Below are 23634 nucleotides of genomic sequence, written 5' to 3'. Positions count from 1 at the left end.
AACCTTTTCCATAGGTGAAAGTCTCTAAATGCTGATCTGGAAGGAGGCAGACTTATGCCAGATTTTTAAAGTTATCTATTTAAAATTCTACTTTAAAAATTAATATAGGTTAGTTTTAAGATTATATTTTTATATGGGTTAGATTTAAGATTATATTTTTATATGAAGTGGCTTTTAGGCAAGGAATTTCTTTTTTTTGCTTATGTTACTCCCCCTCCTTCTATATCATTTTGTGCAAGTATACTTTGGAATCCAATGTGGCAGGATAACATTAACTTTGCCTTGAGGATATCTTCAGAGCTGATGTCATGGTAGCCTCTCTGTGAGGGATCTAAAAGTAATTTTTGATGTTTAATGTGATTAATTTTATTATTTTCAATATTTTTGTAAAGGATAGTTTCACAGTTTTCTGTTTTTTTCTTTGTAGAAACCCTTCCTTTGATTTGTCCTCTGTGTTAGAAAACATAGGGTTTTGCAGCAGGGCTGGTTTGGTTTGATTCTAAACATTTCTCTGCTTTTATTGACACTGAAGTCAATAAAACCACTCAGTTTTAGGAGAAAAGATATTATTTTCCTTGTAAAACAGTACTGGCATCATGAGAGAATTCTGGTGTCCCCCCTTGAGCCCAGGGCTGTCCCAGCCCTGTCCTTCCAGTCTGCTGCCACCTCCCAGCCTCCCTCAAGGTGCCACCATCTGCAGCTCCTGGAGAGTGGGCTCAGGGGAGGAGAACACACCCTGACCCTGTGCCTTTCCTTGCTGGAGAAAGGGAGGAGTGAGCAGAGAGAAGGAGCAGTGGTGGCTGCGAGGCTGAGTGGTTTTCCAAAGGGTTCTGTGAGAGATCAGATGCTCTGAAAAAGCAGCAGCTGAGAACAAGCCTGCTGTGAAACTGCCTTATTTCTGATCCCTACCATGAAGAATTGTGATGTGCTGTGATAAAAATTGTCCTGTTGGTTTCTGGGCAAGCTTGGTCAGTCATGCACCGCTGTCTGTCCAGTCTCTGTTGCTTTGGGATTTTTGCATCATCCTTCCCTTGTTAATAAATGAACTGTGACATCCATAAAACTTTTCTGAAACAAATCTGGGATTAGCCTAGTTCAGGAAACATCTGGATCAGTGGTGCTGTGCCCTGAGATGCCAGGAGCTGTCTTTGTCATGCACTGGCTGCTGAAGGAAGTGGTGGAGTCGCCATCCTTGGAGGTGTTTGGAAGACATGGAGATGTTTTGGTGGCTGGCTTGGCAGTACTGGGTTAACAGTTGGACTTGAGGATATTTAAGATCTTTTCCAACCCAGACAATTCTACATTTCTAAACTGGTGTTCTGGGCTTGGTTTAAAGCCCTGACTAAGCTTAATCTATGTGTCCAGTTCCTATCTTCTGTGGGGTTATTTAAATGAAAATGTCATCCTCTACTTTCCAGGCCCCCCCTCCTTCTTCTCTTACCGATGCTCTTGACCTGAGTTCCTTGGGTGCTCCTCTGTGATCTACCAAGGTGCAAAATTATCTCCTGCCTCAAATCCCAGCCTTCTCCCATCCAGTTCTGTCTGGTGAGTCTCCTGCCTTTCACATTCAAATAGGTCTTTAAAAAGTCACAATACCTATGCAAGTAGATAGGCAGATCCCAGGGAAATCCACTTTGAGAGTAGTAAAACAAAATGTATTTTGAGCATTCAGCATTTTCTTCACTGAACTGAAGGGAAAGAAGTAAAATAAAAGAATTTTTAGCTTCTTGTCTGTAAAGTTTGGAACAAGCTGAGATGGCTAACTTCAGTGTGGACTAAAGTTCTAAAGAATTTGATAAAAATAGTTGGTGACATGACTTGGTTTGTGTGAAAGGCCAAAGAGAACTTGCCACATTGACACCTCAGCTGTCCTGGCAAAGCTGCAGTGGGCACTGCCCTGCCCAGCACCTGGAGGAGCCTGGGGGTCAGTGCTGGCTGAAACACTGATTCCTTCCCTACCTTTTCTTTGTCACAAGGGTCACCCAGTAAAGAGAACACAGGCTTTGGGCTGGAGACAATTTCTTTTTAGTGCTGGATGTGCAAATACTGAGCTGTGACACAGGGAGAGTGTGATGTGCTGCTTGTCTGAGGTGTTTGCATTCCCTGTGTGTGTGATACTCAAAGCTGCAGAAACCTGACGATGTGAATTGTCTGGGCAGCTGCTGTGGAGCTCATATAACTGTCATAACTTCATATAAACTTCTCTCAGATGTGCCAAACTGTCAGCACTAAAGGACACTCAGGGCCAGCTCTTAGAGGGTCCAGCAATTTCTTGTGGCTTAGGCAGCACCTGGGAAGGTTCTGGTTTTGCCCTGCTGGCTTCTGAAGATGAGAGTGTTGATTCTCAGCAACATCTGGACCTCTCTTACATCCAGCTGGTGTGGGAAACTTATTAACCTTTGCTGAGCAGAGTTTTCTTTTTGAAAAATGGATCAAAAGGACATGTTTTGATACATTAAAAAATGCATGTCATAAAACTGCTGTTTCTGTGCCTGCCAAAGCCAAGAGCTGCTCAGGCGTGAGAAAGAGCAAAGAGAAAAAAAGCCAATAAAACCTATCCAAGCCTAACAGAAATATTAGGAAAGGAGATGAAAGACAACCACCTGGGATGCCCATGAAACAACTGACTTTAATCCCCTGCTGGTGCTACATGTTTCCTGAGAAAGGGAATTTATAGATGAAGGAAAGACTGCATGGATAATGTGCTTGGTCACTGCTTGTAACCCTCAGCCTGGGGCCAAAAAATCCTGAAAGGCAAAGAATGATGCTTTTTTTCTGTAGATGTCAGGAATTCCCCTATTTCTTGCATGTCCTCTGCAGATCTGGTAGTTCTTTGGGGAAGGAGTGTTGGCCTCCAGTCATACAGAAAGGAGGCAGGAAACATGCACAGGGAGGAAGTGCTGTGGACTTAGGAGCTGCTTTGGAAAAATGCTTTGGAGCTGTCTTTGGAAAAATGTAGCTGAAAGAAATTTATAACTGATTGGAGAGACTGGGAAGAGCTTGAAAATGGTAGCACCAACTTCATACTGCTGAGATAAAGCTTGTAATACAGTGGGCTTGTGAAAACCTTCAGGATTTATCCTTATGCAGCAGTATGAGTTTGGACAGGGGCCAGGATGCCATCTGCAAGTGTCCAACAAAAATCCAAAACACTTTATAGAATAGATATTGCTCTCCCTCCACTCCCCAACAGCAGCTCCAGCCAAGTGGGAATGGAGGAATTTTATAAGATTAGTGGGCTACAGGCTGCAAGCAGAGAGCTAACCTTGTCTGCCTCTAAAGCCAGGGGTATAATCTCTAAATTAAATTTACATGATTTATCACATCCAGGAAGATTGGTGAAACAACCAGAAAAAGTAGAGGAGGCGGGAAGAGATGATGACCATTGGACTGGAGGGGTTTTTTCTTGTCAGTGGTAAAATGTGCAATTGAAACCACTGAAATGGGATTAGTAGTGGGTCCCCAAACCAAATTGTACTGAAACACAGAGGTGCTTAATATATTGTGTGCAAAATGCAATATCTCAGGACAGAGACCCATCTGTTGTCACGGAGGAATCAGATGGAAAGTGCATTAAAAGTTGGAATTAGTCCCCACTGGGAGATCTGCACTGAGTCATGGTGATATATGGGATCTGTGCAAAGGGAAGAGACACAATATTGTCCCTGTGATTTATGCATTGCAGTCACTGCCACTTTCTCCAGAATTCCTGTTCTGTTGGCTGCAGACAGGTAAAGAGAGGCTCCCCCTGGCTCCTTTGCAGTCTCTTTGTGCTGGGGGTTTAATGGTGGGGCAGCTCTGCTAGGATGGGGAAATGAGTTTGAAAAGCAAGGAGAAACTCACACAAAATGCAAGGGCCCAGAGAAGCTGGCCCAGGAGAAGAAACAGCAGATTTGATTCATTTTATTCACTTGGTGAATAATGTAGAGTCAAAACATAAAGGGATGATTTGTTTAAGCATCTCAAGTATGTTCCTTCTTCACAGCCAGCTTCCATGACATCCAGTAAAGGCCCTGTAAATGTAAATCCAGGGAGAACAAACTGTGAATTAGGGCTGTGCAAGGCCAGGCTGCCTTTGGAACAGTGTGGGTCTGCAACCAAGCTCAGTCCATGGGTGAAGAAGAGCTAAAACCATTTTGTCAAAGCAAGAATCAGATCCAGGACAGCTGTGATGCTCCCAGTAAAACTCACCCTGTGTTTCCTTCTGTGATGCCCAGCACACCCCAGTGCTGCTCAGCTGTACAGGCCTGGCTTTCATCCAGCCAAGTGCTCTGATTTTACTTTGCTGCTGCTTAAGGAACAGCTACAGCTAGGACAGGTATAAAGCCACATCTTGGAAACTTCCCCTAAACACCTGCAAAGGGACTGATTAAAGCTTTCTTGTTATCCCTGGGAAATCTTGGTGCCTCCTAGGGAAGAGCTGTGAAATAGTTTCCCTTGTTAACTGCTGGGATCTTCTTGGAAATCCTATCATATTTCATTTTTATTACCTGTTACTAGAACAATCCAGGTGGTTTATTGAAGAACACTTGTCAAAAAAATGTAGCATTCTTCTTTTATTAGGAATAAATGAAATTTACCTCATAACCCAATCTCCTTCTAAAATAACTATAGATCCAAGCAAAAAGGAATTGAAGATAATATATTTTCTCCATTTATTGCATTAGCATTCATCATATTTCCTTGTATTTTTCAATTTTTTTTCTTTTTTTTTTTCTTAAATAAATCCTCCAGGTATTTAAAGGCTAATAAAGACCATTCTGTTTTGTTTTTGCTGAGTTTTGTTGGTTAGCTGGAGCTGGCACATGGCCAGGCTCAGATCCACATAGTCTCTGTTAGAACTTGGTGGGGTGCCACTCCAAGGAGACACCTCATTAAATTCGTGTTGGCAAATGTTTGTCACCTTCTCAGGAGCTCTGCAGTGATGAAGGTTGGGATTTTCCTCACCTCATCTCTGAGCCAGTTCCTGGATCCATGCTAACAGGCATTTTCACAGGTAGCCAGGACTACTTGCCCTCTAAAGTGTGTTTCTCTCTCTCTGCTGTTGAGGGAGCCTGGATGACAGGCCCAGGTTACACACTTCATTTCTAGATGCTTAAAATGAGATGAATTCCATTCTCCAATTCCTTCAAAACTATTTATTTGATTTTTCTTCCCTGCCGCCTCTGGCAAGAGTGTTTCAGATCAGTTCTTCCCTGCACAGAGAGATCTTCACTCAATTCCTCCAAGGCTTGACCTTTCCTGAGCTTTTTCATTTATTCCACCTGCTTCCCACATTTGCCATAGCCCTAAACAGTTTCATATCATCTCATGAATTCTCTTTAGAGTTGTGTTTTCCCCTGGTCACCTCTGAGTCTCCTCTCTCCAGTGAACACAGGCCATGTTTGCCCAGTGCTCCTGTGTGAGCAGCCAAGCTGCTGAATCAGTCTGGGGTTGCCTGAGCTCCTTCCTCACAGCAGCATCTTCTGCTCTGCCTTGCTTGGAATGTGACAGAGAGGGACAGGAAGGACAAAACTGTTTTTCCTTGGCAGAGGCTCTTGTGCTGGAAGAGCCCTGGTGCAGCTGAATGCCCCTAGAGCTGGGAGGAGGCTGCTGGAGGCAGTGCAGGAGTTCCATGGAGGGGGTTTCTGCCAAGATTTATATGGTGGGAACTTTTGGGCAAAATGGAATGGATTCATTGCTCTCTGGCTTTGCCTGTTTGTTGTTGTTGTTGTTGTTTTGTTTGGGGGGTGTTGTTTTTGTTTGTTTGTTTGTTTTGGTTTGTTTTGGTTTGTTTTTTTTGTCATTGCTTATTGTGGTTTTTTCCCTCCCCCAAAACAAACATTTGGGACCCTCAGGCACACTGGAAAAAAGATTGGATGTTTGGTGAACAGCTTCCAGGCCACATATACATATTTTCTTTATTTCTTTTCCTATCTAGTTACCCTGAAATTCATTTTTCTGTGATCTGGGCTGTTTCTTTAGCTTGGGCACCAGCATACTGTGGAGGGAAGGGCCATAAAAGCAGAGCATGGCATTGCCTAAATGGCACAGCTGTGAGATGTGCTGTAGTTTGGGACTGGTTTTGTGTAAATCACTTATCCAGCATTGAGTGTTGCACAAAGTGGAGCACCTTGACCATACTCTCAGTTCACTGCTTGCTGAAATCTGAGCTTTTAGCTGAGGTACACACAAAGCCCTGGGACAGCAGTGTAAGGAAGGCAGACATGAGAGAGAATTGGATTTTTGAGGAAAAAACTGATGAAGAAATGGGAGGGAAGAGAAGCTGTTTAACATTCTGGGCTTGCTCAGATGCACAAAGAGAAATTCCCTCTGGTGAGGGATGGGGTGGGCCCTTCCTGCCAGGTTGTCCCTGCCCGTTCCTGAGACCTCCAGGCTGAGGCTGCAGTGCAGCCACATCTCCAGCTCTGTCTCTGCTCTGGAGCCAGCACAGGCTGTGTCTGCTCTGAGAGGGGAAAAATATCCACTGTGAACCTCACCCAGAACATCACTGATCTGGAAGAACAACTCACAGGAACCAGGAGAATGAATGATTCATCAAAGGTAGTTTTGACCCTTGCCAGGGCTGTATTAAACACCTTCTCTCTTTCTGGCTGGCTGCAGAGACTGGGCATGTTGATATATGTTTTTCCCATCTTATTCTCCATTATCTGAGCCACAGTGAGGGAGTTTCAGTTTTTGAAAATGTGTTGGGTTAAGCTAAGAGGAAAGGAAATACACAGAAAGATGGGGTCCTCTGCTGTTGTAGTGAGGGCCAAGTGGTTTGTGGCAATTTTAGTGGGAATTATTTATTTCTCAGTTTGATGTGGAGAATCTGCTCTGGTCCCTCGCCTGCAATGGAGCTACATGTAGGCAAGTTTTGGTTAATTTCCATTAAAAATATGATTGTTTTTAGTTGGGGGTTGCACTAGGAGCTGTTCCCCAGGGACAGGAGGGGTTCCCCACTCCTTGGAAACTTCACATCCAAAGCTGATATCTCCCACCCCAAGTTCAGCCCACCAAATTTTGATTCCAAAGCATCTATGGTACCCTCCAGACAACCTCCCATCTCAGTCTGGAGAGCCTGACAGGCACCTGCACAGGGCTGAGGCCTCAGATTTAAAAGATGTGTATGTGACACTTGGGGACATGGTTTAGTGATGGGCTTAGCAGTGCTGGACCAATGGTTGGACTCAATGAACTTGAAGATTTTTTTCCAGACCAAATGATTCTGTGATTCTGAATGAACCTATAGTTCTTTGTGGAGTTTCCACCTTTTACTGCCATGAGTGGGAAGGGGAACCTAATATTCCCCACCTCAGGAGGGAGGTGTCCCTTGCCCTGTGTTATCAGGTGCCAGCACCCTTTGTACCATAAGCTTTTTAACTTCACAGTGGCTAAGTAAGAAAACACTGCATTTTGTCTAAAGAAAAACCTTTGAATCTGCCAAATACTTGTGAGACAACAAAACTTGCAAATTGTCTGGAATGTGGCTGACTTATGGCTGCTTTGTGGGTGTCATTTTCTCTGCTTGTGGTCCTAAGCTTTATTAGCTTTGGGAGAATACCACTGTGAGTGTTTTGGTGTGACATTTACAGTTTCCCTCATGCAAATTGGCCCAGCAGCAGCCCAGGGACAGCAGACCATGAACTTATAAGGGCTGGCAGGAGAGTGTGCAGGGAGCTCAATAAGGGGCTGTGATTTCTCCTCCCTGCAGAAAGGGAGCTGCATCAGTGGCTGTGGAAGGATGCTCTGGAGAGCTGATGCAGAATTGTTTGTGTTTTGTTTCAGCTGCCCTTTTTTTCCCAGCTAAATCAAACTGGTATTTTGGGGCTACACTGCTTGGTTTCAAGCCTTGAGGCATTTTTCTTTCTGAGTGATGCTGTTTAGTTTATTGGGTTTTTTTGTCTCTGTGGTTATTTTTAAGAAAAGTGGTGAGGATATCTATTGTTCCTGTCTTCTGTTTCCCTTACACAAATTTGTAATTTGTGTAATTCAGTTTTTTTGAAAGAGCAAAGGAAGAGAAAACACATTTTGGATCAGAATTTGAGGATCTATCTAGAAAGAAAAAACATTTTGGCAGAGGAAAAATCAAGTTCTATAATTGCAATTGATTTTTGAGGTTCACCATGGAGTTTGCACTGCAGTGTAGACTTGAGAGCAAGGAAAAAAGAGGCACAGTAGGCATGATGAGACAGTGGGCACTGTAGAACCTGGTGTGGTGCAGGGTCAGGTGAGATACTGCACTTCTCTGAGGAGGTGCAGCTGCTAATTCCAGTATCTTGGAGGAAGGTGCACTATGCAGCAAGAGCTGGCACTGCTTTTGTGTTTGGCTAGATGTGGCACTGATTTATCTCAGGAAGGAGTTTCATGCAGCGGGGCACTGTAGGGAGATGGTTGCTTGTGATTTACTCGTGCCAAACTTTGAGTTTTATTTTTAAAAAGCCTGTGTAGTCTCTTTTTCCTGCCTCTCCCTCCCGTGCTGAGCAGCACTAAATGCTGTTTGCCACTGAGGACGTTTAAACTAATTTTTCCAAAGTGCTGACGAAGCAGGACACACTTTTATTGCTGTCATAACACGGCTCAAGCTCTCTCCCTTGATTGCGTTTGTACAACGCCGACTTTAATAAGCTCTCACCCCCAGGAGCTGCTGGTGCACCCTGAGTGACAGAGTGACAGCCCATCTGCTGCCTGTCCTGCTGGCCAAAATGTCTTCATTACCAGGCAGGCTGGGGGGAGAGCAGGGGCTGGCAGGGCAGCTCAGCTGTGCTGTACCTACTGCCTTGCTCCTGCCCTGCTGGAGCCCGTGCTGTGTGCCAAGGTGGTTGGCAGGGGCTGGTGCTCCTGCTGGGAGAGCCTCTGATGGCCCAGCACCGTTCCTGCCACTGGGCAAAGTGCTCTCTGCATGTCAGCACATTTGCAGGCTGCTGTAGGACCCAGAGAGAGGCAGCAAGGGGAGGAGAGGGGCAGGGCAGGCCAAGAGAAACAGGCAACTGAAGCCCATCTTTGTGACAGTGTTCACAGGGGTCCCAGGATGAGGGAAGAGATGAGAATGTAGACTCCGTGTTTCAGAAGGCTTGATTTATGATATATATTATATTAAAACTATACTGAAAGAATAGAAGAAAGGATTTCATCAGAAGGCTGGCTAAGAATAGCAAAAGAAAGAATGAATAACAAAGGCTTGTGTCTCAGACAGAGTCCGAGCCAGCTGGGCTGTGATTGGCCATTAATTAGAAACAACCACATGAGGCCAATCCCAGATGCACCTGTTGCATTCCACAGCAGCAGATAATCAATGTTTACATTTTGTTCCTGAGGCCTCTTAGCTTCTCAGGAGGAAAAAGCCTAAGGAAAGGATTTTTCTTAAAAGACGTCTGTGACACATCTTTGCCTGCCAAGCAAGTGTTAAAAAACCCTTTCAACTAGCTGCCCTCGGTAGCATGACAAGAAAAAGTTGGAAGTTTGGGGACCCTGCTCCAGACCCAGTAATAACATCCTGTGTCTGTTTCTGATGCGTGCCAAGCTGTGCCAGGGGAGGTTCAGGTTGGACATCAGAAGAATTTCACCATTGCAGGGGTGGTTGAGCATTGGGATGGGCTGTCCAGGGAGGTGGTGGAGTCACCATCCCTGGAAGTGTTCAGGAAATGATTGGATGTGGCACTGAGTGTTGTGGTAGGGTTTGGTGAAAGGTTGGGCTCAATGAACTTGGAGGTCTTTTTCCACCGTAATGATTCCATGTAGAGCAACATCCAAGTGCTACCCAGGAGAGACTGGGCACATCCTGGCACTGTGCAGTCCAGGGCTGGCCACAGCCAGCTGACCCTCACCCAAAGCAGTCCAAATCAGGACTGTCTGTCTGTCTCTCCTGAAGAGGAGGCAATTGTGTAGTCAGGCTCCAATCTGTAGCCTGTAGTGCATTGTCACAGACAAGAGAGACATCTCTTCCCTTAGCTGAAAAGAGCTTGAGCCAAGTTCTCTTTGATCTCCTGATCAAATCTGCAAATTTGCCTCAGCTCCAGCCTGGGGCACCTGCAAGTCAAACACAGCCTGCAGCTCCATTACTGTCCCCTGGGTTTGACCTGCAGCTACAGCAGCACTCCTGACTTTGGTTCTCCTGAAAATACACATTCTGTCCAACCCCAAACTCCTCTCTGTCTCCCTTTTCCACCCTGGACTCCTCTCAGCCTCTCAGTCCTGCACTGCACCTGCTCCAGCCAGAAGCTGCTCTGGAGGCAGGGATGGCCCTGAGCAGGCTCTGGAGCTGCTCCTCTGGCAGCTGCAGCCTCCTGTGCACATTCACAGTGGCAGCTCTGTCACCACAGCCAGGGGCCCTGCTATTTCAGTCCTGGCCTGGGTCTGGGAAGGCTCTGGTGGCAGATTGTGTTGTGATTCAGTAGTAATGAGAAAAGGTTGGGTGTTCACGGAGCTGTGCATGCTTACAGCTGACTTAACAGTAGCTAATTAATTTCCCCAGTGTTGTGATTCACTGGGGCAGCATTTTCTCCAACTAAAACCCTGTCCAAAGCTTTGTCCTGTCAAAGACTGACACAGGATGATAGCAGACACCCATGTTCTCACCCCCTGCTTCCACCCCCTCTTTGCTTCTTCCTGATCCTTGGTCTGTTTTTTGGGTCCAGGTGAATATGGAAATAGCCCCTGAATGAAAGAAAAATAGACTCTACTGAGTCTTGCTGGGGTTTTATGTGAAGCATCTCCTGCCTTATGTTCTGCCTCTCCCTCTCAGTGTTGCTTGGTTAGGATGTTGTGCCTTCAAGTCATGTCTTGATGAGATTCAGACAGGGCACTGAGTCCTGTTAGGGAATCAAATACTGGGGGTACTGACTGAAGCTTTTTTTGGCAATTTGCTTTCAAATGTCTTGGCAGCAGGAATAATTTAGAACTAATGAAATATATGGAGAGGAAAGAGGAGGTCATGTCTCAGGCTGGAAAAGGCAGCTTATGTCATTTGCTCAACACTGGCTTTAAGACAATCTGGCTGTCCCAGAGAAGAAAATGTCATGGGATTCTTCTCCCTTTTCTCTCTTTGATGTAGGCACTCACTTGGGCTGCAAGAGCTGTTGAGGCATATCTGGGCTGCCTGGGGCTCTGCTGGGGCTGGATAAGTGAGGGGAATAAAGAAAATCTTGGTGGCACAGACCATCTTTCTTTGCCATTAAAAAAACCTCACGACAGCAAAAACCGTGTAGGTTTGCAGAGTCATTGCAATATTTGTACAGCTGTGAGCTATCCCTGGCCTTTGCCTGGTCATGAGAGGGAGCAGGGGATTGCATCTCTGAACTTCCTCCATCCTCCCCAGATCCCATGGTGGCAACCTTACTGGCTAAGGAAGCACAGAATTGATATTTTTGACTTGTCAATATTCTTGTCCAGCGTTTTTTATCCTGCTCTCTCTCATTGCACTCTCCAGTGCAGTTGTTTTATTTTTGCTTCTCTTGATTTCCACCTCTACTCCTTTGTGGCATGACCTTTCCACATCTTTAAGTTCATGGTCTTCATTCTGTGTGTTTGATAGAGTCTTAAGCAGTTTTGTAGTTTCTTTTCCTCCCTCAGTCTCTCTGGAATAGATATCACTCAGTCAGGTCAAAATTTCTTCTCCTTCTGTAGATTCCAGCTCCACTTCTCCACTCCGCTGTTGTAAGTAAGGTCCCTCAGTCCCAGACTAACTGCCTGTGTCCCTGTCACAAGCTCTGCATGCCTTTGTAGTGATCCTTTGTTGGGCTGCTGTCAGCAGCTGAATGCATTTTCTGAAATTCTCCCCCTTCTCTGCTGTTGCTGAAGCTTTGTTGGTGAATTCAGCCTCACACCCTGGATGTCTGAGCAAGGTGACTGGGAACTTTCTCATCCCTGTCTCTAAGCCCAGGGAAATGGCCTGGTGAGAAATGGAGATGTTTTCTCCAGTATCAATGCCACGGTCATGCTGCCATGTGGGATTTTGCTTTGGGAGGAGGTGAGAGCCAAGGCAGGTTCTCCTTTGCTGTACTTTGGTTTGTGCCCTTTGCCTCTTCTCCTGACTCTGGGCCCCACTGAGGAGAGTTAGGCCCTGCCATCTGTATTTCCTCCCTCAGGTATCAATACACATGGACAAGCTCTCCCTGAGTGTTCTCTTCTCCAGGCCAAACCACCCCAGCTGCCCCAGCCTTGTGCATGAAGTCCCTTGGACATTTGCTGGACACTCTCCAGAATATCCACATCCTTCTTGCTCTGGGGAGCCCAGCCCTGGCACAGGGCTCCAGATGTGTGTCACCAGTGCTGACTAGAAGGGAGTGACCACATCTGCCCTGCCCTGCTGGCACTGCCCAGCTGGCACAGCCTGGGCTCCTGCTGGCTGCCTTGCCACAGGGGCACATTTGCTGGCTCACATTTAGCTTGTCCACCAGGACAGTGAGGTGCACTGCATGCTTCAGTGTGTTTCCATTTAATTTGTGTCATTAGTGTTTCTCCTGGCTGCTGGAGCCATTTCTGTTTGCATTAGAGTGTTCCAGTTTTCACTGAGTATTATCAGATAGCAATTTGATGTGAAATGGGCAAAAGCTGATTGAAGGGCCAAGGCAATTCTCTCCCTCATCATCTTCCAGAATAAGCACTGCTGTTGTAAGCTCCAAAAACACCTGTGAATGAAAGAATGTTCTTAAATTCTTGGATGCCTTCCAGCATCTATCTGTGGGGAGGATAATCTTTCTGTGAAGAAAGGATGGAAGCCTGTGTCTATACAAAGGTGACATTAAACTGAGCTACCCTTCCACTCACATTTGTTAATAATCCATTGCATATCTTTCAGAGGCTTAAAGGACCACTGTGAATTCCTTCCTGGGAAAAGGAGCCTTGCACAAGATGGGTTTTTAGGCCCTAGAGGTAAGCAAATCTTCCTCAAATATTTTGAATCATTGATGGGTATTTGTTCCAAGCTTTAATCACTCCTGTCATACCAGCCTCATTTTCACCCAGGTGACTTTCCTTGTGGCAGGAGGGTGACACGGTGGCACTTTCACATCAGAATGGAGATGTCTCAGCACAGCTGGGAATCCCCAGGGCTTACCTGGGAGTGATTCAGATCCTCTGAGCAGCGATAGGATCATAGGAGAATTTGCTTCTGAAACAACAAAAAGGGCTTTCCAAGGTCCTTCAGAGACCTGTCTGTTGATTCAGACTTCCACACTGAACATGGTAATCATTTCCCTGAGCAAAATTTCAGAGAATTGCAGCCTCTTCAGCAATCCCTTCTCTATCCTGTTGTTTTTGATAACAGGCTGTTCAGCAGACAGAAGAAAACTGCCCAACCTTTTTCCTCTGCCTGTGGCAATCCTCAGGTGCTCCTACATTCCCCTCTCCCAGCACCACCAGAAAAACCCTGTGTTGTTCTCCAGTGACAAAAAAATCCCACCCAGCAAGTGAGAAGTTTCTTTGCTGTGGAGGGTCAGCAGCAGGTGGATTACACCCTGAAAATCCCCTGCCAGTTCGTGGAAAATAGGATTTAGATCTTTGTATAAAGGCAACTTTTATTAAACAAACTGCTATCCAGTTGGCTCCCTGGAGTGCTCAGCTATGTGAATTTAGGGAGCTTTTAGCCAGGAAATTGGAGGGACATGGTTATCTGTCACAGGCTTAAAATCCCTGCCAGTGCCCCCAGGGTGATGCTTCTGTACAGATACAGGGAGAAATCCATATGTACTGCAAGCAATGAGGAGGGGAGCATGGATAGCAGGTGATAATATTTCCCTTTAAAATCAAAAGGAATGTCCTTAATTTATCATGAGGTACTTTTGGGTGGACAACTAAGAGAACCTGAGGCCTATAAACACTGCAGCTTTCTGTATTTACCTATATGAGGGTTTTGTTTGACATGATTGCTTTCCAAAATATTCACAGTAATATGCTGCTGGTAGGAAGGTTCAGGAAGGAATTGAGCAACAGTCTTGTTTCTGAGGGCAGAAGTGAAGAAGGGTTTGGCCATTACCGGGAGAAAAACTATATACATATGTATATATAAAACTATATATAATTATATATACTATATGTATATATAAAACCATATGCTATGTACATATATATTGAATATTTTAGAAGAAACACCTGTGGCTGAGGTGCACATCACTGCTCAGACAGACCTCATGGACACAACCTTTGGGCTTAGTCTGGGCTGATCATATTCCTCAGAGGAATGAAAAAGCCTGAAGGTTGTCATCCTCTGCCAGCTGGAGAGCTGGAAACTCTGGGCTGGGGCACACCTGACACCTTTCATGGGATCATGTTTGCCTGTGCTAACATGATTAGGGCATTAAGAGCTGCCACATTGGCATAAACCTGATCAGAGATGCTCTTTTATGGTTGTGCTTCTCTCATGGAGATGGGAGCTGTTTGCACTGAGTAGTAATTGATTTGGTCCTGGAAATCTTGAATGTCATGGATAAAGTCAGCAGAGAACTGAGACTTCTCCAGAGTTGGAGCCTGTGTCCAGACAAAGATCATCTGAGCTCAGGGAGACAAATTCTAGTAGCAGGGAAAAAAAAAATGGGCCCTTTAAACTGAATTTTTTTTTTTTTTTTTCTCTTGTGGCATTTGAGCCTTTCTGTCCTTGTCCAGAGGGAAGGGTGCTCTGGAGAGAGAGGTGATGTGCCTGCTGTGCAGCACAGCATGTGGGGCTGGTCTGGACTGGTGGACAACACTGAGGCCACAGCAGCATTGCAGTCACCTCCCTCCTGATTAATGGGAGCAGACAGGGACCAAATGGGTCATAAATGTGCCCCTGAGCTGCAGGGGAGTGCACCCTGTGATGGACCCTGCAGGGCTTGTCCTGACAGCATCTGCATGGGGAGCCTGCTGGATGGGGTCAGGGAAAGGCTGAGACAGACAGAGTTGTCTCAGAAATGCCTTTGGGTCTCACAGCTCGGACACAGCCAGTGACACCCCTGTCTGCTGTCATCCCTCTGGAGGGACAGGGCTCAGCAGAGCCACCTGCACATGGCCTGAGTGTGGCTTTTTGTGTGCTGTGCTGGGCCCTGCCTTGCTGGGCCTCCCTTGCTGGGCCCTCCCTTGCTCTGCCCTCCCTTGCTGAGCTCTGCCTTGCTGGGCCTGCCTTGCTGGGCCTGCCTTGCTGAGCCCTGCTTTGCTGGGCCTGCCTTGCTGAGCTCTGCCTTGCTGTGCCCTGCCTTGCTGAGCTCTGCCTTGCTGAGCCCTGCTTTGCTGGGCCTGCCTTGCTGAGCTCTGCCTTGCTGTGCCCTCCCTTGCTGAGCCCTGCCTTGCTGGGCCCTGCCTTGCTGGGCCCTGCCTTGCTGGGCCCTGCCTTGCTGAGCTCTGCCTTGCTGGGCCCTGCCTTGCTGGGCCCTGCCTTGCTGAGCTCTGCCTTGCTGGGCCCTGCCTTGCTGGGCTCTGCCTTGCTGGGCTCTGCCTTGCTGGCCCTGCCCTATTGAGCTCTGCCTTGCTGGGGCCTGCCTTGCTGGGCCTGCCTTGCTGGGCCCTGCTGTGCAGCTCCCATGGCTTCCCCAGGCCGCTCTGCTCACAAACAATAATTGCACGTTATCCTCTCCCTGCAGAGCTGCAGCCAGGCTGGATATTGCCCTTACTGTACAGAGAAAATGGGCAGAAGGTCATTTTTGAGTTAATGAGACCTTCCAAAACCAAACCTTTCTTAGCAGAGATAATACTCCCCCTTCTTTGTTTCCCCTCCCCGTCCCCCAGTGCTCCCTTCTTCCCATTCCAGGTGCTCCTGCTTCTGGAAAGACATTTATCATTTCTCCATCTCTGATGGTAGATTTCCCCTCCCTCTCTTGCTCTCTCATTTTTATCTTGCCCAAGGGGTCTGTGCTACCTTTTATTAGCTGACACTTCACTTCTGCAGATGGAAATGACACTAATGGAATGTGGCTGAGGCTTTATTACAGAAATGCTCTTCGCCCTGCACAAGCAAACTTCCAAATAATCCTGTAGGGAAGGAATAAACCCTGAAGGCAGCTGCAGGAGCTGTGCATGAAAAGACGGAGAGGGGACTGATCAGTTAAAAAAGGAAAAATAAATAGGGAAGGGGGAGAAACAGGCTAGGGCATATTCTTTTATGTCCAAAAAGAAAGCAAAGGTAGTTTAAGTGAGAATCAGCTGCATTTAATGTCCAAGCTGCTGGCAGAGGTTTCTAGGTGAGGAGATGGGGCAGTGACATTCCTCAGTCACTGGCTGTCACTCCTGTCATTGCCCCAGCTCCCTGCCTAAGAGCTGTGCCAGTAAAATAGCTGCTAAGGATGGTGGATGCTGTTCTGTGAGCTTTGGTTGTGCTCCTGTGAACAAGCAGAGGGTTTTCAGAGCAGAGGGTTGTCTCACCAAACCCAGCTGTGCTGAGCCAAGCTGGCAGGCCTGGCTCTTTTTGCTTTGCCTGACCATGAAATCCAACCTGTGACACACTGAGAGGTGACATCACTGTGTCCTTGCACTCTGGTCCCTCCTTAGCTTTAGTGAGGCCAGACCATCTCTCTGCACCACGAGAAGGAGATGTCAACACTTGCAAAAGACCCCTGGGAGCTGTTCTTGAATCCTGCCCCTTGGCTGTTGCCTATTCAAAACCCCAGGACATAATGAAAACCAAATGGTTGCAGAGATAAAGTGCCAGAAGAGAGAGAACAAACATCTGGGAAGGGAGCAGGGCACCAGACTGGGAAGGCTCAGAGAAGGTGAGAGGAGTGACATTTGCTTAGCAGCAGCCTCTGTGGTTGTTTTTCTGTGTTATTGATGCTTGCTTTTCCCTCCCACTTTTATTTTCATGGTGTGTCTATTACCTCTATGGCTCATTAGGCAACAAGATGCTAATACTGCCTGTAAAGCTGCAGGATAGATAACCCCCCTCCTCTGTTCTTCTCTGTGCCTTTTTTCTTTATTAGATATCTATTTTTGCTTTCCTTTGTTTTGTTTCTTCTCCATGTCATCATCTTCCCCTGGCTCCCTTCATTCATAGTGTAGCTCAAAGGAGAATGATTTCAGGAGTTGGAAACTTTCTTTGTTCTCTCCTTCTCCTGCTGTAGGAATTTATTCAATCTCTTAAACCAGTTAACCCTCTTAAAAAAAAAAAACAAAACAACAACAAAACCAAAACAACAACAACAAAACTAAACATCCCAGTGTGACATATTGAGAGAAGTTACATTGGGGAATGATTCCAGCCTGTGTATTGACCAGTTTGAATTGGCAGGATGGGGGAGAGCAGTTAATTAACCCAGCCTCAAAGATGCAATGGAAATAGAAACATTTGTGTTGATCCACAGCAGAAAAGGCAGCACAAGCAGCCAGTTTGCTCACTTGCTGGCTCCCAGACTAGCTGGCTCACTCCTTGTGGAAGAAAGCCTCTGCCAAATGGCCTCCTCCTCTTCCCTGTGACCCTGGCTCCTTCCAGAGCAGCTCTCACACAGAGCAGGGCTGGCCTGTGGGGACATGTGTGCAGTCACCCCCACACATCCATCACCTGTGTGCCTCTGATTGCAGATGAGAATTTTATTTATAGCACAACCTTTCTTTCTTCCTTCACCAAAGCACTTAAGGGTGTTGTACATCATCATAATAAAACCCATTACAATAAAATATTACCTCTAGATTATTTGAAAATGAAAGGCAGGCAGAGGAAGCTCAGAGAAAAGTAGGAGAAGCAAGGGCAGGAGTAGAGGGTGGGCATTTTACATATTTGAGGTCAATATTGCAGGTGGAGCCTGGGGAATCACACAAAGATCTTGAGAATCTTTGCAGAAATGGGGGCAGACAGAAGCAGACAAAGCTTGGACAGAAATGGAGAGGATGGCATGGATTGGTTCATTGGATTGATAGCCCCCAAACCTGGGAAGAGTCTGGAGGAATATCTGGGGCTTGGAGTGAGACTGTGCCTCTCCCCAGTCTCCTTCCCACCTTTGTCCAGTAAATTCTTCCTTGTGGGAGGGGCTGTGGTAGATTTAAATCTTTTTCACATCAAATCTTTTTCACGTCAAGAGCCCACCATGGTATAACTGGCAGCAGATGTGGGCTGTGATGGTGGGAGGTGTGAACAGATGGGGACTAGACCTGGCCTTGAACTCTCTTTTTCAGTTTTCCCTGCTATTTTATTTCCTACTGTTCCCTTCCTCCTATTTCTTGATATCTTTTGTGGATGAAAGCAATCTTTCATTTTCTGTTTATAGAGCTATTCTTTGGTGTAGTTCAGGTTTTTTTGCACGTCTCCCCAAAGCAGTGAGGTTTTTTGTTTGTTGTTTAGGCTCAATACACAAGCAGCTTAGTCTCCCTTGTCCTCCCCTCCTGTTCTACCCAGACATGCTCATCCCCAAAGCCCAGCACTGTGCTCCCGATCATTTTGGGTAGCCAGAGTCTGTCTGTCCATCCACAACTGGAGCCTGCCCACAGCAGAGGCAGTGCTTGTTCATTGTGCAGCCCTGAAGAGGCACCAGAGAATGTGCTGACCTTGTGGTAATGAATGGCTGGTGGGGTAATGGTTCTGTGTGACGCATTCCAGAAATGGGATCCAGCATTTAGGGGAATTGAAAATCTCTGACGTTTATTATTTTGGGCACACTACAGTAACTTTGGTCTTTAAATCTTAAATTAATCATTTCAGACATTTACAGGAAGAAAACAAAGGGCTGGCAAATAAAGGAGATTCAAGCAGTCCATGGACTGGTCACCCCAAGGAAGGGCTCCACTGCTGTGTGCTGTTCCCCTGGGAGACCTGGGGAGCTGGTGCTGGCATAGCAAACCCTGGACCTTTCTTAATCATTGTGGTGTGCTGGCCAGAGTCTCCTCAGTCACTAAAAAGCTCCTCAGGACAATGCCTGTGCATCAGAAACCCACAGGGGTTGAGGAACCAGCCTCTCTTCTTTGCTATATCCCAGAGCTATGACTCCAACCACAGCTCTCGCTGGAGCTTGTACCCCATGGGCCCTGTGGTGGTGAAGCTGCTGGAGTCCAGATGAGAGTTTGCCACAGTTTAAGCCTTCTGTGACCTTTCCCAGAGAGCAGAGTCTCTTTTGGGGCAGGTTTGTCCCTCACTGGTGCTGTGGTGATGTTCAGTGCCAAGAGCAATCCCTGCAGTGGCTGCTGCAGCCCTGGTGTAGAGCACCAGCCTGGCTCCCTGAGAACCTTGCAGGGTTTGCTCAGGTGAGCAGAGACAATTTTCTGTGAGAATCACTTTGCCAGCTGAGTGCTCTGGCGTGGAACAACCCATCATTAGGGCCTCACCTGTTATTTGTGTGTAGAGGAGGGTGCACAATTAAGGGGCGAGGTCTGTAATAGCCAGCCCTAAGTAAAGGGATTGTAACCAGGATAATAGAATCCATTTCCCTCAGCTGCTCCATTATAGCAGTGCCCCAGAATGAGCTTTTGTTTCACAAAGAAGGAACCACATTGATTTTCACTCTGTTATTTTAAAACAAGCAGACAAACAACTCTGCTTGTTTCAGCCTTCTCCTCCCACTCACCTGTGAGAATGGGAGGAGGTGGCACAGAGTGATACAAAATAAAAAAAAAAAGGGGGAAAAAGACAAATCCAGAGGAAATAAGAAGAGAGCTAGAAAACTTGAAATCCCTATGAAAGGTATTTTTCAGTGCTCTGCTTCCTTCCCTGCCCATAACTTCTTAGGTACAGTGTAGTCCTGATGAGAATTAGTGTGACTTTTCTTTGGTAGGAGAAAAGTCAATGGTGGGAATAGGGAGAAATCAAGCATCTGAATTTAGGGAATGCAGCAGTGTGCCCCACCCAGGAGCCCAGGCTTCATGTGCAATTGTACTGATCTTGAGAGCTGTGTTTTTCCCCTGTAGCTATAGGGGGAGGCAAAGATTATTGCCTATAAACCCCCAAGAGCACAGAGAAGTCCTACAGAGTGTTTTGTTTGGCTTTTCTTTTGTCTGCATTTATTTCCTCTTTCAGTCCTTCAAAGTGTGGTAGAAGGATTGTTTTACTCTCCTCTGGATGGTGTGTTTAATCTCTGATTAGGCAGTTTTCTCCTCTCAGCTGCCATGGAGCAGGTTACAAACCTCAGATTTGAAATGAGAGTGGTGATAACAGAGACTGGGCTCACTGCCTTTTAGGCTGACTGGAAAAGTCAAAGGGAAAATAAATGTAAACAGCAGCATTGTGATGTCCTTGAGTAGCTGAGAGGAAAGAACCTTGGCCAGGACCATTGGCTTGGTGGGGTGACAAGAAGAAGATCTGCTCCTGCAGCTCCTTCCCCCTCTGTTCACATTTCATTTGCAGCCTCTGAGTGAGATTCCCAAATGCTTCCTAAACCCAAGGTATGCTGGGATTTTATGGTGAGTAGTGCCTCATACAAGATTGACAGTCATTTCACTCCTCTGCAATGCTAGCCTCTCTTAAATTGGTGTTGTTATTCCTAAGGGCCAGTTGTGCTTTCTCTGTTCTGAAAAAACCCTTGCTTAAGTCAGTTCTTGTACCTAAAATTTCCCAGGCACTTATTAAATGATTCCTGTCAATAATATTTACAGGTTTGTAAGATGCAGCAAAAAGTGCTATTTCCTTCCAGCCATATCTGCCTCTCCCACAGCACATGATAAGGACTCAAGGACAAATAGACAGATAGTCTGAAGACTGGCTTGATCAGTGCATCTGTACTAAATGTTCCTGCTCCTGCCTGGAAATGACAGTCCAATTTCATGAATCTCAAGTCTGACACCTCCCACAGGTGCTACTTCACTTGTTGTTTCTTTCCTTTTGATTTCTCTTTGAAAATCCCAATTTGTTTCATGGTCAGAGAACCCCGTCTTTGGTCCCCTCTGTTCATCAGAGCCCTTCATAACCTGGCATAGGATGAAAGGGCTGTATAGATAATTTATGAGAAATCAGTAATTGAATCTTGGCTGTTCCCATAAATCATATCACCCAGCTATCAAACAGCCGTGGGTAGCGTAGCATATTCCAAAACCTGCATAATTGATGACTCCCTTGCAATAGTCCAGCACACACAACTGATGATTTTTTCCTTCCTCTCAACAATGTTTTGAAGTTTTCAGTGAGGCAAGCTTGGTACCTGAGCAGACCTGCAAAGCGAGTGGCCAAAGTCGTTCAGGAAAAGATGCTGATAAAAGGAGAATGTAATCCAAATTGATGGGTAAAATGAATCCTTCATGCTTTTTCCTAAAGGGATTGGGAATGATGAAAGCACCTGAGAGGGAAGCTTTATCTCTGAGGTTTATGGTGGTGTTTATGCACCAGAGACGTGCCTGTGAAAATGGGATGTGAGGGAACACGAGAGCATCGCTCGCCTTGAGGCTCCTGCTGAAACCCTCCCTCAGCACATCCTGGAGGCACATCCTCACCCTCTGTGGGCTGAGGTCAAGTGCCAGTGAAGTGCTTCAAATTTATTTCATCCAGCTCCTGATTGGGATCTGAATGCTGGAGTCTGTAGAGGCAGCTCATGTTTGTGTCAGTTGCTGTCTCCCTCTCCACTCCAGCACTGCAGGAGCCCAGCTGAGCTAAAGAGGCCAAGAAGGATGAGAAAAACCACAGCAGAGTGTTCTGCACTGGGGAGACACAGACTTGGACTTTGATAGAATCCCCCTGGGTGTAATCTGGCTGTGAAGGCAGCTACTCACTTCACCTGCTTTGGGTTCTGGGGCCCAGCCTGCAGCCCCTGTGGCCACACATGGCCAGGCAGACAGGCTGTTCCAGGGAGAGCTTTTCTGCTGTTTGCTAGCAAGGAAAAAAGCATTTTTGTACCCTGGCTAACCCTGACTGCACAGCCTAGGGCTGTGTGCTTTATGGCTGAGCCTGTAACAGTGTCTGCAGCTGTCATAGAAACCTGCAGGCTGTCTTGTGCACTAGAGCTGCTGTAGAAAATGATGCTCTGTTTTGGCAGAAAAGAGGTCCTGCAAGCCAGGAGCAAAGCACATCGAGTGATGTGTGGCTTTTCCCATCCATTTAACCAAGGTGTTTGCTGAGGCCTGTTGGAAATGTATGGCAGATTTATACAATCCAGAGAGACATGGTAAAATACTGTTTGGTGTGTGTGTGTGCTGCTGGCTGGATGTTTGTTTAAGCCCACAGTGCTGCTGTTTCAACACAGAGCAGCCTACCCCATTTCTCCTAAGGGAAAAATGATTTTTCTTTAAGTTTCACAGCTCTTTAGTACTGGAGACCAAGGGACCTGAGATTTACCTTGCAAAAGCCCTTTCAGGGTGTGCCCTCATTAAAGTTTTAGGGGGCCTTTTTAAGGGAATCTCTTGATCATCCCCTCCTGGTGCTGTTTTTACACTGGGGAGTGGAGTGTGAGGCAGAGGGGGAGCAGTGTCCATGTGGGAAAAGGACAGAGCTTTGTCCCAGTGAAGCAAGGCTCTCTCCATCTGGTTGGTTGTGAACCCTGAAACTGAACTGCACCATGCAGGGACTCTGTAACCTGAGTTAGGGATGCAAACTTCTTCAAAAGTCAGCTTCAAATAAATTTGCTACTGATTTTGTGAAGTACTGACCAAAAAAGGAGCTCCCAAAGAGATTAACAGTTGCCCACAATTAGCTATAATTCAGCCTGGAGTGATATGAGGTTCCAGTATGCTGAGGACTCTTGGATCAGGATGCAGCTGCAGCATCTCCTCTGCACCTCTGCCATGGCCCAGGACACCTACCCAAAAATGTGTCCTTTAATCTGCTATTTGGTCATTCTTCTTGTGGGTGCTTTGTTCACTGCCATTGTTAAATGGAAAATCAGACAGGTGCTCTGAGGTTTGGGGATCTGTCCTAAGATTTAATTGAAAAGTTTCTGCTAAATTTGTTTGCTTGTGTTTAAAATGAAAAAAATCCCCTGAAGGGAATAAGAATTTTAAATTCTACCACTACTGAAGAATTTACGTGCTCTGAATTTTAAGTTCAGGGTTTGGTTGTTTGCTTTAGTTGCAGGGAAGCCATACAGAGATTTTCTGTTTCCCTGGGCCATCACACAGCACTGGTTCCACTGTGCCCTCCAAGAGCTGCTGCAGAGCTGTCTCATTGTGACTGTTTCCAGAGAAGTTTTCATAAATTCACTCCCATCTTCGAGCTTCCTGTGGCTTCCTCTGGGGAGGAACCCCGTGACCTGTCCTGACCTCTCAGCAGAGCACAAATGAGGGATGCCAACCTCAACAAAGAGATCACCAAGCTTTGTTAAACGAGTGACTCAACAGAAACAAATGAAGTGGAAAACACCAAGTGACACTCCCTGGGCCACTTGTGTGTCCATGGGAATTACAGAGCTTTCAATACCAGCCTAAAAACTCCCCTGAAGAGACCTGGGGGAGGGTTTGAGCTGCAGCTACCAAAATCATGGTGGGAGCACCACGTGTCCAGGCCAAGAGGGAATCCAGAGGGACCCAGGGTGAGGAGCAGCACTGCAGGATGCTCTCCACAGCCCCAGCTGTGGTGCACACCAGCCAGCAGAGATCTGCAGCCTGCTCCCCTCTGCAGCAGAGCTGGGACTGCAGAGCTCACTCTGTGATCACTCCTGGGTTACCTCCCGTATCTCAGACCCTCCCAGAAAAGTGAGCTGGAGTCTAATGATAGCTTATCTAGTTGTTATAATTAGGTATATAATCATTAATAACCTGCCTTAATTACAGGTTTTCTTCTAATGTAAAAGATTCCAATTAAGGTTCATTACATGGAAAATCTGTGAGTCTGTTATTTCACTCCTA

General features: G+C 46.4%; 1 long non-coding RNA gene across 1 annotated transcript in view; it reads left to right on the top strand.

The window, feature by feature from the left end:
• Positions 1 to 23634, top strand: part of LOC143695272 (uncharacterized) — a 135148-nt gene that overhangs the window by 19894 nt on the left and 91620 nt on the right. Inside the window, exon 2 of the long non-coding RNA XR_013184374.1 lies at positions 12782 to 12855. This is a non-coding gene — a long non-coding RNA (uncharacterized LOC143695272). The remainder of the gene's footprint in view (positions 1 to 12781; positions 12856 to 23634) is intronic.

The sequence above is a fragment of the Agelaius phoeniceus genome, chromosome 15 (assembly GCF_051311805.1).
Source record: "Agelaius phoeniceus isolate bAgePho1 chromosome 15, bAgePho1.hap1, whole genome shotgun sequence".
Lineage (NCBI taxonomy): Eukaryota > Metazoa > Chordata > Aves > Passeriformes > Icteridae > Agelaius > Agelaius phoeniceus.
Note: the sequence above shows the minus strand (reverse complement) of the source record. Positions and strands in the feature narration are given on the sequence as shown.